The sequence below is a fragment of the Stylophora pistillata genome, chromosome 2 (assembly GCF_964205215.1).
Source record: "Stylophora pistillata chromosome 2, jaStyPist1.2, whole genome shotgun sequence".
NCBI lineage: Eukaryota > Metazoa > Cnidaria > Anthozoa > Scleractinia > Pocilloporidae > Stylophora > Stylophora pistillata.
The window spans coordinates 4,423,366-4,437,979 of record NC_142520.1 but is presented as its reverse complement, the minus strand read 5'-3'; the positions used below and the strand labels follow the sequence as shown (position 1 = coordinate 4,437,979).

Below are 14,614 nucleotides of genomic sequence, written 5' to 3'. Positions count from 1 at the left end.
ATTATTCTATCCATCATCCACCTGTTCAGGCCCGTAGTAATGTCAATGTGTCGTCAGAGAAGTTATAATGGATCTATGAGCTTAAAAGCTAAGTTATCAAGCCATAAAGTGAAAACAAAGCATTGAATCTAACCGTTTAGCGTCTCACTCCGCGCTCAGTGAGACTGGCCCTTCTTTATTTTACCCTCTCTCGATTGTAATACATCTCAGCTATGTAGGGCCCCGAGTGAAGCAGTCTGAGTAAGAGATATTAATTCGCTAGGGCAAATTTGCGGTTGTCGATATTGTCATCGCCGGATTATCTTGGATCCCTAGATATAAGGGAAAATCCTTTCGCCTGGACGGAGCTTCTCAAAAAAATGCCATTGCTTGGACTATTGATCGTTCTTGGTAAGTACTTGTATCAAACCAATTCGGTGCAGCGTAGCTAGAGGCAGTTTTAGTAACTTCCTGTTACGTTTTCTCTCTGGTATTATTACAGAATGCTTTCACAATTTCTTGATGCTTGTATTGACGCACTTAATAGACGTGAAAATCTGGTGAGGAAAAAGAAATAGGAAGAAATAAAAACAATTGGAAAGACGGGAGCTTTTTTTTCTATTTTGGATGTTCCCTTTTGTCATCTCTTAACTATGAGTAAAAGCGAGTTACAAACAAGATGTATATTACATGTAGGTAGAAAAATTTACCTATACCGGAACACAACAAATTAATCTGCTCCCTTTTCTAAAATTTCTCGGCGATTTGTGTATGATTCGCTCTGTGTTTAGTCTCTTTTATATGTTGTCATTGATCTCTACCATGTTATCCTAATTTTCCTCTATACAATAAACGTAGTCCTTCGCCCGAGTGAGGACAAAACGTAACGGCGATCTCTTTTCAAACAGATGTATTTTCTAGACCCCTCTGTCGACACAAGCGCTCTCCCGTGACAAAAACCTTTTCAAGGAATAGTTAGCTCAGAAAACAAAAAAAAAAATGGTCTTAAGTATTTCAAATATATCGGTTACTATGTTATGAATCGCTAGAACTCCGCTTTAATGGTTGCAATTAATTTTCTTTCTCCTTAACAAACTCATAGCGGCGACACACTTCAGTCTATTTACTGTCGCCGTGAAGGTGCATTTCTGACACGGACGGTATTTCTTTTGTCAAATTTTCCACTGACACGTTTCCCTTTATTAGTGGTGAAAAAAAGATATGATGGTTTACTTTTTTTTAATTTGCGACGGCAGGTTTTTTTCATAAATAGGGATTAATGAAAAACTTTACAGATGTTCCACTAGAGATGACGTAATCGGAAAAATAAACTCTCTAACATTTGTTCGTTTTAAGACCACATTTCCATGGGTATCTTATTATCGTAGTGCTTGCCTCGCAATTTATTCTTTTGCCAAATCCCCCTTCCTCCCCCCACTCCACCCCCCTTGCCTCGTCATGGTTATGAATTAGGGAGTTATTATTTATGACTGGTGATTTACATTTTGTCTGGTTTCATCTCTCCCACAGCGACTAAGATCATGCTAATTTCAGCACAAGGTTTGTAATTTTTTTGTAGGAAAAAGGGAATAGGACATTTTAAGAGATCGACATTGTCTGATCACCTCTACCGTCAAGGCTTGACACTGAATGTATCATCTATCGCTAAATAAATCTTAAGAAGCGAACTACTCGGGAAAATCACTGATTTTTTATTGCTGGTAAATGTCCCTTCAAAAGATGTAAGAAAAGACAAAAAAAAAAAAAAAAACGAAAAAACAGGGAAAGGTGTTGGCCTGTAAACTTTACACTGTCACTTCAATCTTAAAGCGGGTCACCATCCCAAAAAAAAAGTTCATTAAAAAACTAATAAGAAAAGATAAGTGAAGTCAGAAAAAACTGAGGGTCTAAACATCGAATAACTCTGTAATTTTCTCTACAGACCAATAATACTGATAATGAGTGAAAAGCGATAAAAACAGAAAGACAAAAGAAATCAAAAACTTCTTGGGGTTCTCTACCGATTATAATTTTTTTTCTGAAAGTCCATGGAACAGGACGTGAGTGGAAATAAATATGATCTACAAAAAAAATTATTTTGTAAAAGAAATAAAATACAGTATGTGTGCAAACGAGGAACATCGTTGACATTTTCAAATGCTTCCACTAAATGTTCACTTTTCTAACGCAGGTAGTCATTGCTCCATCCATAACAAAAATCTCAGTCACTCAGCACTTAACGGTACGGAGTGCCTGCAGAAGACTGGCAAATGGCGTCAGAACTGGCATAAGCTGATATGTTTCAATGAAACAGAACCACCTATTGACAAGGAATGTTGTAAATCTTGGTGTAAGCAGTTGGCGTCTTGTTTCGGATAGTCGGCCAGTTGGACTTCGCGCTGTGAGAAAATGTGGAGATGCAGTATGCCTCGCAGACACCTCTCTATCATCATGACAAATAGAACAGACTCGTCGTATATGGGAAGTATTACAGTGAAACAATGCTGGGCAAAGGAACCGCATTTTCTTTCCATTAGGCTAACATCAGCAATCGAAGTACGTGCATTTAATTCTTGTGTGACATTTTTTAGCGCCCAATTTTTCTTATTGTTCCTTTCACTCTTTACAGAGCTTTTGCATAGATTTTGTATTCCATTCATTTATTTATTCCTTCACGAGTAAGGCTACTAGATGACATACGTTAACCACCGTCTTATTCCTACTCGAAACTTTTTTTTTATTTTTAACCTTCTCAGTTTCCAAGCAAGACACTTGTCGACACCATCCTAAAAGAAGTGATAAGCCCTCCTGGAATTAAAATAAATCAAGAAAAGACGGAGCGTGCTCTTCTCTCCGTTACTGATTTAGAGGAGTTCATCGGGAATTATTCACAACACCATCTTAATCAAACCACACCTGAGATTTGTATCAGTAGTGAACATGCAGGTGAGTAAATGTTAAAAGCTGATTTGGGGGTTTTCTTGATTTCTGATATCGATTTCATGCATTTTTCATGGCATTTTTGAGAAAAATCTGCTAGGGCAACACTTGCTGTAAACTATTGACTTTGTTTGAAAGCTTTGTCTGCATCAACCCTTCATCGAGTCCTGTTGGCGACATGTATAAAACCCCCATTAAGGCTGTTCATACCAGCGATTTCCTATCGCGCACCGATTGTATCCAAGGAGTCTTTCAATACCATACAATTTCGCAACAGAGTGTGTTAAAGAAAAAAAAAAACTTTCGAATCCGTCGCGGTAATACATATTTTATGATTAAAAAATGATCACCTACACTTTATCCGAAGTTCAAATTGAGAACACTCCTTTCACTGGTGATCATTTCAAAGTGCTTGCATTGACTTCTTCTAAGTAATGGTTGCAGACCTTCTAGGCCTAAATATTTTGTAAACGGTAACTTGTGACTAATACGAAAGCATCCTTATTTATTTTGGCCTGCACTTAAAATACTTTTTTTTTTTTCTAATCAGATATTTTGGTCAGGAAGATTTTTAACGAAAATGAGAGTGATGTCCAACTTGGGGATGATAAAGGAGAAAACTCTCTCAGCCTTCCCACTGCAGGCTTGGATAACGGTTGGAGAGTTATATATTTTTCATTCTTTTAAAAGTAGTCCAACTCGGGCTTTAATCAAACAAAGAACTAGACGGCACGAAGTCCTGTTGCCAATTAATAAAATCTATGACAAATTTAAGAAAAGAAACTAAACACAAGTAATATGTTTTCAGAAGAAAAACAAACAAACAAACAAACAGAAATAGCAACAACAACAACAACATTGAACTCGGCGAAAACCACGGCAACAGCGAGCGCACATAACACGTCCTGTCTACTTTCATAGTATTCCTTTAACCTTCCTTTTACATTGCCCAATTACAAGCTTGAAGCGTACACTGTCCTATAAGTGCTTAGATCAGGCTAGTGATAACCAGCCAGGCACGAAGATTTTGTTATATTTTGATTATCAGGGCTATGGTCAGAAGGAGGCTGGGTTTCATGTACGAAGGAAAATTGAAACTGAATGACTGAGATTTTAATCTGGTTGTTTGCTTATATTTATTTGTTTATTTGTCCGTAGATCGATATATTTTAATCCTATTCAAACGTAAGGCATACCATTTGAATTAGCCACTTGGCTTGTAAGGTCTTAAAGTCGTGATTGCTTGTCCTTCTTTTTATTATTAGATTAGTAGTCTTAAAATTGCCTCCAATATTACGTCTTAGGATCAGCGGCACTTGCGGTCATTTACAAAGATCTCCATGAAATATTCCAACCGAACCAAGCCAACTCTGCCTCTTTCAACGAGCGAAGGTTTGCTAAAACCTAGTTCTATATATAGTATCTTCATGCTTTTTTAGCTCTCTTTTGGTGTGTAGATAAGCTACACGAGGCAAGTTTAGAGCAATGTGCTCGATCCCAGATTGAATTTCTGTTCCGCTTTTGTTTTGATTTTCTTTTAACAAGTTTTTATCAATTTTCTTTTTGTCTTTAAGAACATTTATCTTTTTTTTTTTCGTCTACTTTTATTTGTCTTGTTTTTCTGTTTATTTTTTGGTCTTTCGAGGGACTTTTGACATCTGAATGATATACATAGAAAAATAATTGAATGCATATTTAAAAAGGTAGACTAGGAATTAAGGATTTCTGCTTAGTCGTCTTTGGATCATAAAGAAATTTCGCTTTGTCGACTTTGGTCCATACAGAAATTTCGACGGAGTTTTCAAGAGTTGTGATGAAATAAGTGCACACAATAGCTTTTTTTTTTTATCTAAGCATTTTGCAAAATTATTGGGAATCATGGTTAGGAACATCAACACATTTATCTTGTCTGCAACGATATGGCCAAGGAACACCAAACTCAGGAAGAATATCACGTTGAGATTTAAAAACCTAAAGGTAAGCTGTATTTAATCAAGAGACAGTTGCAGCCATGTTTGTAACTATTTAAAAGAGTTTAAACAGTTTTAGTATATCTGGATAATATGAGCAAACTTTGCCAATTACTCTCTCTTAACGCATCTCTCCTGTACCATCCGTGTTTCTGTCTGCATTTTTGGTTGTTTCTATTTATATATATCCAATTGTTTCCTCTTTTTAGTCTTGATTTTTGTTGACTTTATTTGTCGTTTCTGTTCTTGCTGTTATGGTGGACTTTATTTTACCTTAAATTGTTAGTGTTAGTTTTTTCATGACTTCAAGACCTTAGTTCTTTTTAGGGCGCCTCTCAAAGAGAGGCAAACTAGACTAGAAATATTGGGAAGCAACTCTTCAGATGTATCACAAATGGAGGAGGGGTCTGAAAAAATGCGGCGGGAGCACTCCTACCTCCTTATTGGCCCGCAAGACGCAGAATTACTTAACACTAATGGTAATTTCACGGTTTCAGCCTGCAACTTTGGACAGAAGCTGCATGTTTTGGAATACTTTCGAGAACAGGTAAAGAACTTTGAATTAACTAATGACATCGTTCACTCCAATTATCAAATGTCTTGAGGACTCTTCTTTCATACAGGTGAGGCTTTTGTGAGTGGCACATCATATAGTGTGCTCACTTCTTACTCCTTTTCCTCTTTCTCAGACCTCCGTATAAGACGTGGTCGATAGAACTGTCAGTTGTTTCGTTTATTAATTTTTTTTTTTAGTGGGGGAGGGGGAAGGGAAATTTTACGACTGTTTTTCTAAATGCTTTCTGCATGCCCTCTATATCTAGATGGTCAGGGCAAGGGTGTCTCCTAAAATCTAGGAACGAAACTTACACCGAGTGCAGCTGCAATCATCTAAATCACTTCGCAGTTCTTATGCAGTTTGATAGTGGAACGAGCGGTAACAGTTTAACTAAGGTAGGGATATTGCGAAATATACATACATTGATTTCAAAAGGCACCATGTATCGGCGTGGCGCTTTTTCATCCGTCGGTGTTAAACCGGGTGTATGGTACGTAACCTTTCTCTGTAATGATTTTTGAATCTCTGTTTTTTGTATTCATTTTCAAGACTGACGAAAAGGTGCTGAAAATTCTTACATACGTGGGCTTGTCTATGTCTTTAGTTGGATGCACTTTAACAATTATCAGTTATGCTCTTCTTACGTAAGTATATGACATAATTCCACACAAGCATTTCGAAGCCAACCGATGTTTTAGACCGAACAAGAACTATTATGACCTTAGACGCACAAAGTGATATGACCCAAGTCGAATTATCTTTTGTTTCCCAAAGTATATAACATGGCTTTGTATAAAATGATGATAGAACTGATATGGAGGAGTTCTCTTACAAATCATTTCTTTAATTTTGATTAGAGACATGAGGGGACCTTTATCTCAGATCCGAGTGAGTCTAGTCACCTCACTTGGTGCAGGGCAAATTGTCTTTCTAACCGGAATTGGCGCTGTTGAGAACAAGGTGAGATATTACATCAAAAACGTGGAGTCTTTTTGTGTTCATCCTTATGACAGTAACCTGCTCTTAACTTATTCAGTCCATGCCACTTTTTCTATCCTGTGCAGTCTGCCTGTGTTACAATAGCAGCTTTAGTACAGTATCTCCTGATGGCCGCTTTCTGCTGGATGCTTGTCGAAGGAATTTATCTTTACCTATTTGTTGTAAAAGTTTACAACATCGACGACAAAATGAAGGTGTCACATGGATTTTCATGGGGTAAAAATGCATTCAAAACTTGTCATACTCTCATTGATAATTGTTTGAAAAGCAAAACATGAATAGTTACCTGCACCATTGTCATCACCTTCATCGCTACCATCATCACCACAGCCTTGTAGTTTGACATTGTAATCACTTCGAGTTTAAAAATACACAGGTCTACCTGCCCTCGTCGTCTCCCTATCGCTGGGCATTGCAGCAGGAAGCGAACAGGGGGTTACAAGCTATGTCAGTGAAAAATTGTAAGCAGTGAGGACTTTTTTCTCCTGATCCATGAGTCTGTCACGAATCGTCGTTTTCTGCCTTTTCGTTTGTTTGTTTTATTTTGTTATTACTCTTGTGATTTTTACTTGCAAGCAAACCGGGCATAGAGGATACTGTACGTGCATGTACACAATAATAAATCATTAATTGATAATTTATCAAAGTTTCCGATACCTAATTTACTTCAGCTGCTGGATTTCATCTGATAACGGGATGATATGGATATTTGTTGTTTTCGTTGTGCTGATTGAGTTGGTAAGTTAAATTCTTAAGGTTTATTCGCTTTCACGTTTTGCCTTCAGTTATCGTCAGAATCGCGACGATGTTCTCTTTCTTACCACTTACCTCTAACTTCATTCACTATGTTCGATAGTATTCCGCGAAATGTAAAGTGTATGTTTTCCTTTGGGAGAACCCATTGTTAGAGGACGCATTAAACGGTTATCACGCTGGACGGCAGGTTAAGAAGTCCACGGGCCTGTTTCTCGAAAGTCGCAGTAACTTAACGGACCCGAAGCAATGTTTTTAAATCAAAATTTAAAGGATAAAAAAGCAGGTTCGGACACTCAAACCAGTCCTTTTTGTTTCTTTAGCTAATAGTTTTTTTGTATCATTATCAAAAAATTTTAAATGGACATCTTGAATGAAAACAGAACAGCTTTACGGGCCGGTTAAGTCACCGGGACTTTCGAGAAATGGGCCTCTGGTTTGAAACTTTATCGGTTGATTGTCTTGTGTTGTGAGGCGAGACATATTGTGTGTACAGTGCTTTTCTTCCTCTCCACCCAGGTACATAAATGTGTACGAACGCATTTTCAGGTAAACCTGAGAAATTTAGTGGAATGATAAGGAGGGGGGAAGCGTCAAACTTTTTACGTCCTTTACCTTAAGTGCAAACTTAGCTCTACCTCGAAATCATGTTGTTTTTGATTTAGTTTGATGAGTGCATATTCTTTTTTGTTTCAGTTAAACGCAATGCTACTGGGGCGAGTTATGAAGGAAATGACAATCATGCATCAGGCGAAAGACAAACACAGTGAACAAATAAGGTGAGCATGTTAGCGGCGCCAGTAGAATATAAATCACGGTGAGCCATTCGCCTTTTTCTTTGCTTCCTTTTACAAGTAATACCTACTTACAAAAATGAAAGCAACCTATCTTCTTCTTCTTTATTCTTTCCATGATTTTGTAGGCTTGGTGTCAGGGCATGCATGGTGATGATTCCTTTGCTGGGGATCACGTGGCTGTTTGGTCTTCTGTTGTACTTGCACAAAGCGTTCGCCTACATTTTCACACTTCTCAACTCCACTCAGGTAAACTAAACACAAATTTTATAAAATGAATTCCGTCCAATATGAGTTAGCTAACTGGGTTACTTCTGTTTTGATAAATCTCACCAAAGTTGAAGTCAGTAATCAGAGTTTATCTTTACTCATATGAGATACACCCTACTCTTGTGAGAGCACAAGTTCACCACTGTTTATTATGAATTCTCAGCTCTCTCTGATACTCGACTGCCTTTTTAAGCGAACGTTCTATCCCATTACTACATGCTTGAAAATAGACCCCCTACGGCTATTAAGCTTTCAACAGTTATAGCGTTCTTAAGTAAATAACGTTAACGAGAAAAAAAAAAATAAATAAAAAACAGACAATCAGGATTCTAATGTTGTCAAATAAAAATACCGATCACTCTTTACAATTATAAGAAAAAGTAAAATTTAATTTTCCGGAATTAAAAATAACAAATAAAATCATAAAACCAATCTCACGATCTTGAATCTGCAATGATGATGATTTTCTTCATCTCATAAAATTTATCTTATATTATCGATCTTATAATATAAGTAGTGTCACTGTCACGCATATTGTCGTGCCTAGTAGATTACCATGTGCTAAACTTAGTGTAAAGCAACTTGTAAAAATAGAGAACTTGTGATTAATACCAGTAATTTGGACATTTTTCTGACCATGAAATTGCATATTCAGGGAACTGAGGGTGGAGGGCGTAGATGAAAGCTTTATGAGTCTACACACAGGCGATAAAAAAAGTTATACTGCAGGCGTTAAGTTGATATCCCACTTTATGATTTAACAGGGCTTCTTAATATTTCTCCTTCACTGCGTAAGAAACTCAGAGGTATGTTATTCAATGTTGTTCTTAGCTCTCTTTGTACCATTGGTCAGATTTCTTTCTAGCTAGGCTTCGACTTTGAAGTGAGAAATTTAATTCCATGGTTATATCGATCCAATTCAAAGCACGATCAGTTTTAAAACTCTTGTCATCGTTTTGATTTCACCTTATCTTTGCAGATTAGATCTCGCTTTAAAACAAGGATCACTGGCGTCACCCCAACTATAGATGAAGGAACGAGCATTAAGCGAGCCTCGCAAGTGAATGAAACTGATGGGAATATCGTTTTTCCGAGAAATATTCCTGTCCAGCCTCGCAATAACAATGAAAGTGGTGTTGAAGTCCCTGAGATCTGAATCGGCATCGTAGTCTTTTTCCACAGTCTAGATCTGTGTATATCTTAAATTAAGTTCGTGTAGAAAGTTTGGAACGACTCAGAAGAGCTGGATAACAACCCACTCACGAGATTACTGTAATGTGGTCTGGCCTGTTTACTGGGAACTGGGGTGAGGGGGCATCTTCAAACACGTTTCCTTCGATTGTTTGTAAACTGCTGATGCAGTCTGGCCAAAGTCCCCCGAAAAGTGTTGTGATGCGCATTTGATCATATCCACATGTTCATTTGCGCAATATAAATATTTAATTATTATTATTATTATAATTATTATTATTATTATTATTATTATTATTATTATAACCTTCTGAAGCTGAGGCTCGGATAGCTTTGCATTTGATCCAAATTATAATAATATAACAGTTCAAGTAATCATCATGAGAAGTATCCTTTTTGTCGAGAATGAGTACCGGATATAACCAAGGTCAGATGGTCTAGAAATCCAAAACCACATCCAAGAGACAATTCCTGAGAGTAAGGGACCTACCTAGGGTTTCTCAGAAGGAAAAAACATTTTTTGTTTTCAAACTTAAACCTGCTCACCAATGAGTATCCATTAGAAATGGTTAGAACTTCATCACCGTGAAAGAAAATCTTCCTCAGATGTTTCATTTAGTCTATTCATTATTTTATTTATCTACTTATCGTCGTTATTCCTTCATAAGAAACCATGAGGCACTTTGATTATATCTCCATTTCTAGAAAAGAAAAAGAAATTTGTACGAAGAGGTTAGGCTTCCTCTCACTCCTCCCTGTCTAATGAAAACATCTAATAGTCTATCAGAATTTAATTTTAAGGTGTATGTAATTATATTCAGGCATCGATAAATAATTTGTTTCTAATGTCTACTAATTTTGAACTGCGACAAAGTGATTTCGATTCCTGATTTTACTACATAAAATTAAATGCGCCGCAGTAACGTAGCTTGGCCAGGAATGTACCAAATATATGACCTCTTGCGTGACAGTCGTTCAACGGATCGCATCACATTTTTTTTTTTCATCTAGCCCCGAACTCTTTTGAAGCTGGACGCATTGCCTATGGCGGGCCAAGAAAGAAACTTTGAGAAATTAAACTAAAAAGATGAACCTTTAAGATGATATATGTTTTGATTTGTAAAGATATCATACCAGATATTTTTAAAGGTCTTTAAATGGGTCGTGAGAGCTATTCAGCGAAGGAGTTCAAATGTAAAAATAAATCTTCAGGTGGTGTATGTTAATGATCTGGAAATTATATATGGCAGACCTCTGCATGGGCCACTGAAGTTGACCCTTATTTTACCTCTGCGAAAAAGACGGGATGTACTCTATCTCAACGGGTCCCTATTCAGACTTAAACGTAACAACCAGAAATTTATATTTTCCAAGAGAGAAAAGGACCATCTTCCAGCAGATAAAGTTTAAAAGTGGGATCGCATCCCGTTGTAGCCTACGAAACTGCCGAAGTCGATTAATCTTTCATTGCTTTACGGTGGGCGGACAAAGTCTATCTAGGCGTATTTTGAACTATTCGATATCTAGGACAAAAAAAAAAAAAAAAACCTTATAGAACTTTTTGTTATAATTTTCGAAAAAGGTTCATTAAAAGGGTCCTTTAGAAAAAACTAAATGAATTACGAAACTCTGCAACTGTCGGCGGATTCTCAATACTTATGGTCAGTGGCTCTTAAGATTTCTTTCGCTGGACTTCAGGCCGGGAAGGTCTTGTTCCAGACTTTATCGGTGCATTGTTTTGTGTTGTAAAGTGAGACATTTTGCGTTCACAGTGCTTCTATCCCTCTTCACTAAGGTGTAGAAATCTGTACAGATTAATTGTCAGAGAAACTTGATGGAATGACAAGAAGGGGGAAGGATTTAACTTTTAGTGTCATTTTACTTTTTCTGCTCGAACCACCTAGCTCAAGTGCATACTTTGCTTTAACTCCATATCATTTTTTTTTTTAATCAGATTATAATTTTTTTTTCCAGTTGAACGCATTTCTACCGGGGTGAGTTATCAATGAAATGACAACCATGAAGCAAGCGAAAGACCAAAACAGTGAAAAAATCACTTTGGTATTTCAGCCATCAGAGAACTCACATTTATCTTCGTCGTCATTTAGATGTTTTGAACCTCTCACACAAAGCGAGGTTTACAACATCATCATGGGAATGGCCAGGAAGTGATGAGCTCTCGATCCAATTCCGACACCTTTACTTGTTAAGTCTATCGATGTTCTTTTACCAGTTATAATAACTAAAATAATCAATCTTTCACTTCAAAGCGGTTATTTTCCTCCAGTATGGAAAGAAGCTCTTGCTCTGCCAATTTTGAAAAAAGCTAATCTTCATCTTTTTTATAAGAATTACCGGCCCGTGAGTAATCTTTCGTTCATCTCAAAAGTAACCGAACGAGCTGTGTTTCTACAAGTTGATAATCATATGAAGAGGAACGATCTTGATCCGTCTCTACAATCTGCCTAGTGGAGGAACCACAGCACAGAAACAGCTCTTCTAAAAGTGACAAACGGTATTCTACTTGACATGAATTCTCAGCAAACAGTCCTTCTCGTGTTATTAGACTTAAGTGCCGCTTTCGACACGGTTGATTACAATGTACTTGTACGTAGGCTTCAATTTTCGTTTGGAATTACTGGTACACCACTTGAATGGTTCTCTTCTTATCTGACGGCACGTCGACAACGCATTTCCATCTGTGGTACCTTATCTGATAGTTTCGATCTGGACTGGGGCGTTCCGCAAGGTTCCTGTCTTGGTCCTTTATTGTACGTAATTTATTCTTCGACGTATTTTAAAATTGTCCAACGACATCTCACGGAAGCTAACTGTTATGCAGATGATTCACAACTAAACCTTTCTTTTAAGCCCGATAAAGTGACGAGCCATCAAGACGCTATTATCATGATGCAAAATTGCATAGATGATATCCGCCTATGGATGGATCATAATAAACTCCTCAACGATGAAAAAATGGAGTTTATTATTCTGGGGACCCGGCAACAACTGTCAAAAATTAACATCTCTTTGATTACTGTTGGAAGTTCCCAGGTTGAAAGATCGTCTGTTGTCAAAAACCTTGGTACTTTTCTTCACGACAAACTATCTATGAATGTTCATATAAACAATGTTTGCAATGTATTATTTTATTATATTCATAGTATCTGGCGAACTAGGAAGTACTTATCGCCAAACTCTACAAAGACTTTGATCCACGCTTTTATTACCAGCAGATTGGATTACTGTAACAGCTTGCTTTATGGTACACCTCAATTACAAATTGACAAGTTATAAAGGGTTCAAAATGCAGCCGCTAGGCTAATCTTTAAACAACCTAAGTTTAGCTATTACACCACTGTTATGCCAGCTCACTGGTTACCAATTAGGTACCGTCTAGAATTTAAGATTCTTTTATTGTGTTTTAAAGCAATGCACGGTATGGCACCCGGCTATATTTGTAAGCTTATTAGCTTTAAAATTCCCACTAACTATGAGCTAAGGTTTAATCAAAAACTTCTGCTCAAGGTCCCAAGTGGTAAGATGTTACCCACATTGGGAGCGAGGGCATTCTCCTATGCTGCAGCACGTCTCTGGAATGACTTACCAAGTAACGTCACTGGCCTTCACTCCTTCTCTAGTTTTAAACGTAATCTTAAGACCTACCTTTTTACCTGGGCTTTTAATCTTCCATCTCAATGGCGTAGTGCTTTTTAATATTCTATCTCACTTGGTTAGTGTTTTTTATTTTCTTATCTCATAAAGGAAAATTGTAATTTTACATATATATATATATATTTTTTTAATCCTACATTTTCTTTATTTTCTTGTAAAGCGCATTTGATCATGTATATGGAATTTGCGCTATATGAATTTCAATTATTATTAGCGGCACCTGAGGGAGATATATTTAGCTCTTTCGCCTCCTGCTTTGCTTCCTTGTGCGAATAATGCCGACTTAGAACAAAAGAAAAGCAAACTATCTTGATTTTCCATGATTTTATGATCGGCTTGGTGTCAGGGCATGCGTGGTGATGATTCCTTTGGGGATCACGTGAATATTTGGTTTTCTGTCGCCCTCGTACATAGCGTTCGTCAACATTTTCACGCTTTTCAACTTAACCCAGGTAAACTTAACAAAATGTTTAGGGAGTGAAAGAGTAGTTAGTGGATTCACCGCTAAATGATATCCTTCCGTTTTAAGGTCAGAAGTGAGAGTTTATCTCTGCTGATATCAGATGTCTATCATAAGTTGTAAGCTCTTTCCCGACACACAAATAACCTTTAAAACGAATGTTCTATGCCATTAGCACATGCTTGGAAAACTACCCTAGACGGCGACTGAAACTTTGAACAGTTTTTGCGTTCTTACGTAACATTTTTAGCAAGAGAAAATAAGAGAAAAACAGATCATCAGAGTTTCAATCTTTGTCCATAAAAATATGGGCCACTCTTTACAACTTTACGAGAAAGTGTCCTTTAGGAAAACCTTAGTGAGACAAATAAAATATCACTATTTTGTTTCAGTTGTGACAATTTTTTCTTATTCAAATGGTGTCAATTTAGGATATGGCAAGAGAACACTAGGGGCCTCACAATCGTGATTGTGATCGAGATTGCGACAGTTTTTTCGATCGTATGATATTCCATTATATACCTGATTATATAGCAGCTGACTTGTGGAAATATGTGGACAACACATCTTGTTCCGAAATAGTTACTAAGGGCAGTGAGAGCAAACTCCAAGAAGCTGTGGATGACCTTTCAAGACAAGCGAGTATCGATTGGTTCCAACTAAATGAGGCTTTGTATTCCACTCATCAGGGGATTTTAATGGCAGAATAATGCGATACCATCGCTTATGTGTTACACTAATCGCTAATTAACATGGTTTATGCAGTGTGAAAAGTGTCAAGTCAGCTGTTGTTGAATGAGTTAATTGTTTCTGTGTCGGCAGGAAGAGACAGCTCGTTACGCTTGTTGAGTGTTGATAGGTCTGGGTGGCAGATGATTAGGAATTTCTGAGTGTGTATGGAGTTTAACTGATGAGTGGATCAACTTTTGTTGGTCTACGAAACGGGCTGTATTAAAATCCATATGTGCGTAACTTGAGTAGTCCATTTGCTACTGTATATATATAGAATAAATGTTTGAAAAGAAAA

General features: G+C 37.2%; 1 pseudogene across 1 annotated transcript; it reads left to right on the top strand.

The window, feature by feature from the left end:
* Nucleotides 1–357: 357 nt before the first annotated feature.
* On the top strand, nucleotides 358–8,249 carry LOC148736751 (adhesion G protein-coupled receptor L4-like; annotated as a pseudogene). Its single transcript, XR_015997310.1, has 16 exons — nucleotides 358–390; nucleotides 1,510–1,539; nucleotides 2,171–2,535; nucleotides 2,736–2,925; nucleotides 3,470–3,574; nucleotides 4,224–4,311; nucleotides 4,806–4,896; nucleotides 5,387–5,436; nucleotides 5,711–5,840; nucleotides 5,995–6,089; nucleotides 6,303–6,405; nucleotides 6,510–6,660; nucleotides 6,821–6,905; nucleotides 7,116–7,182; nucleotides 7,894–7,976; nucleotides 8,120–8,249. The product of XR_015997310.1 is annotated as an adhesion G protein-coupled receptor L4-like (transcript).
* Nucleotides 8,250–14,614: the final 6,365 nt, after the last annotated feature.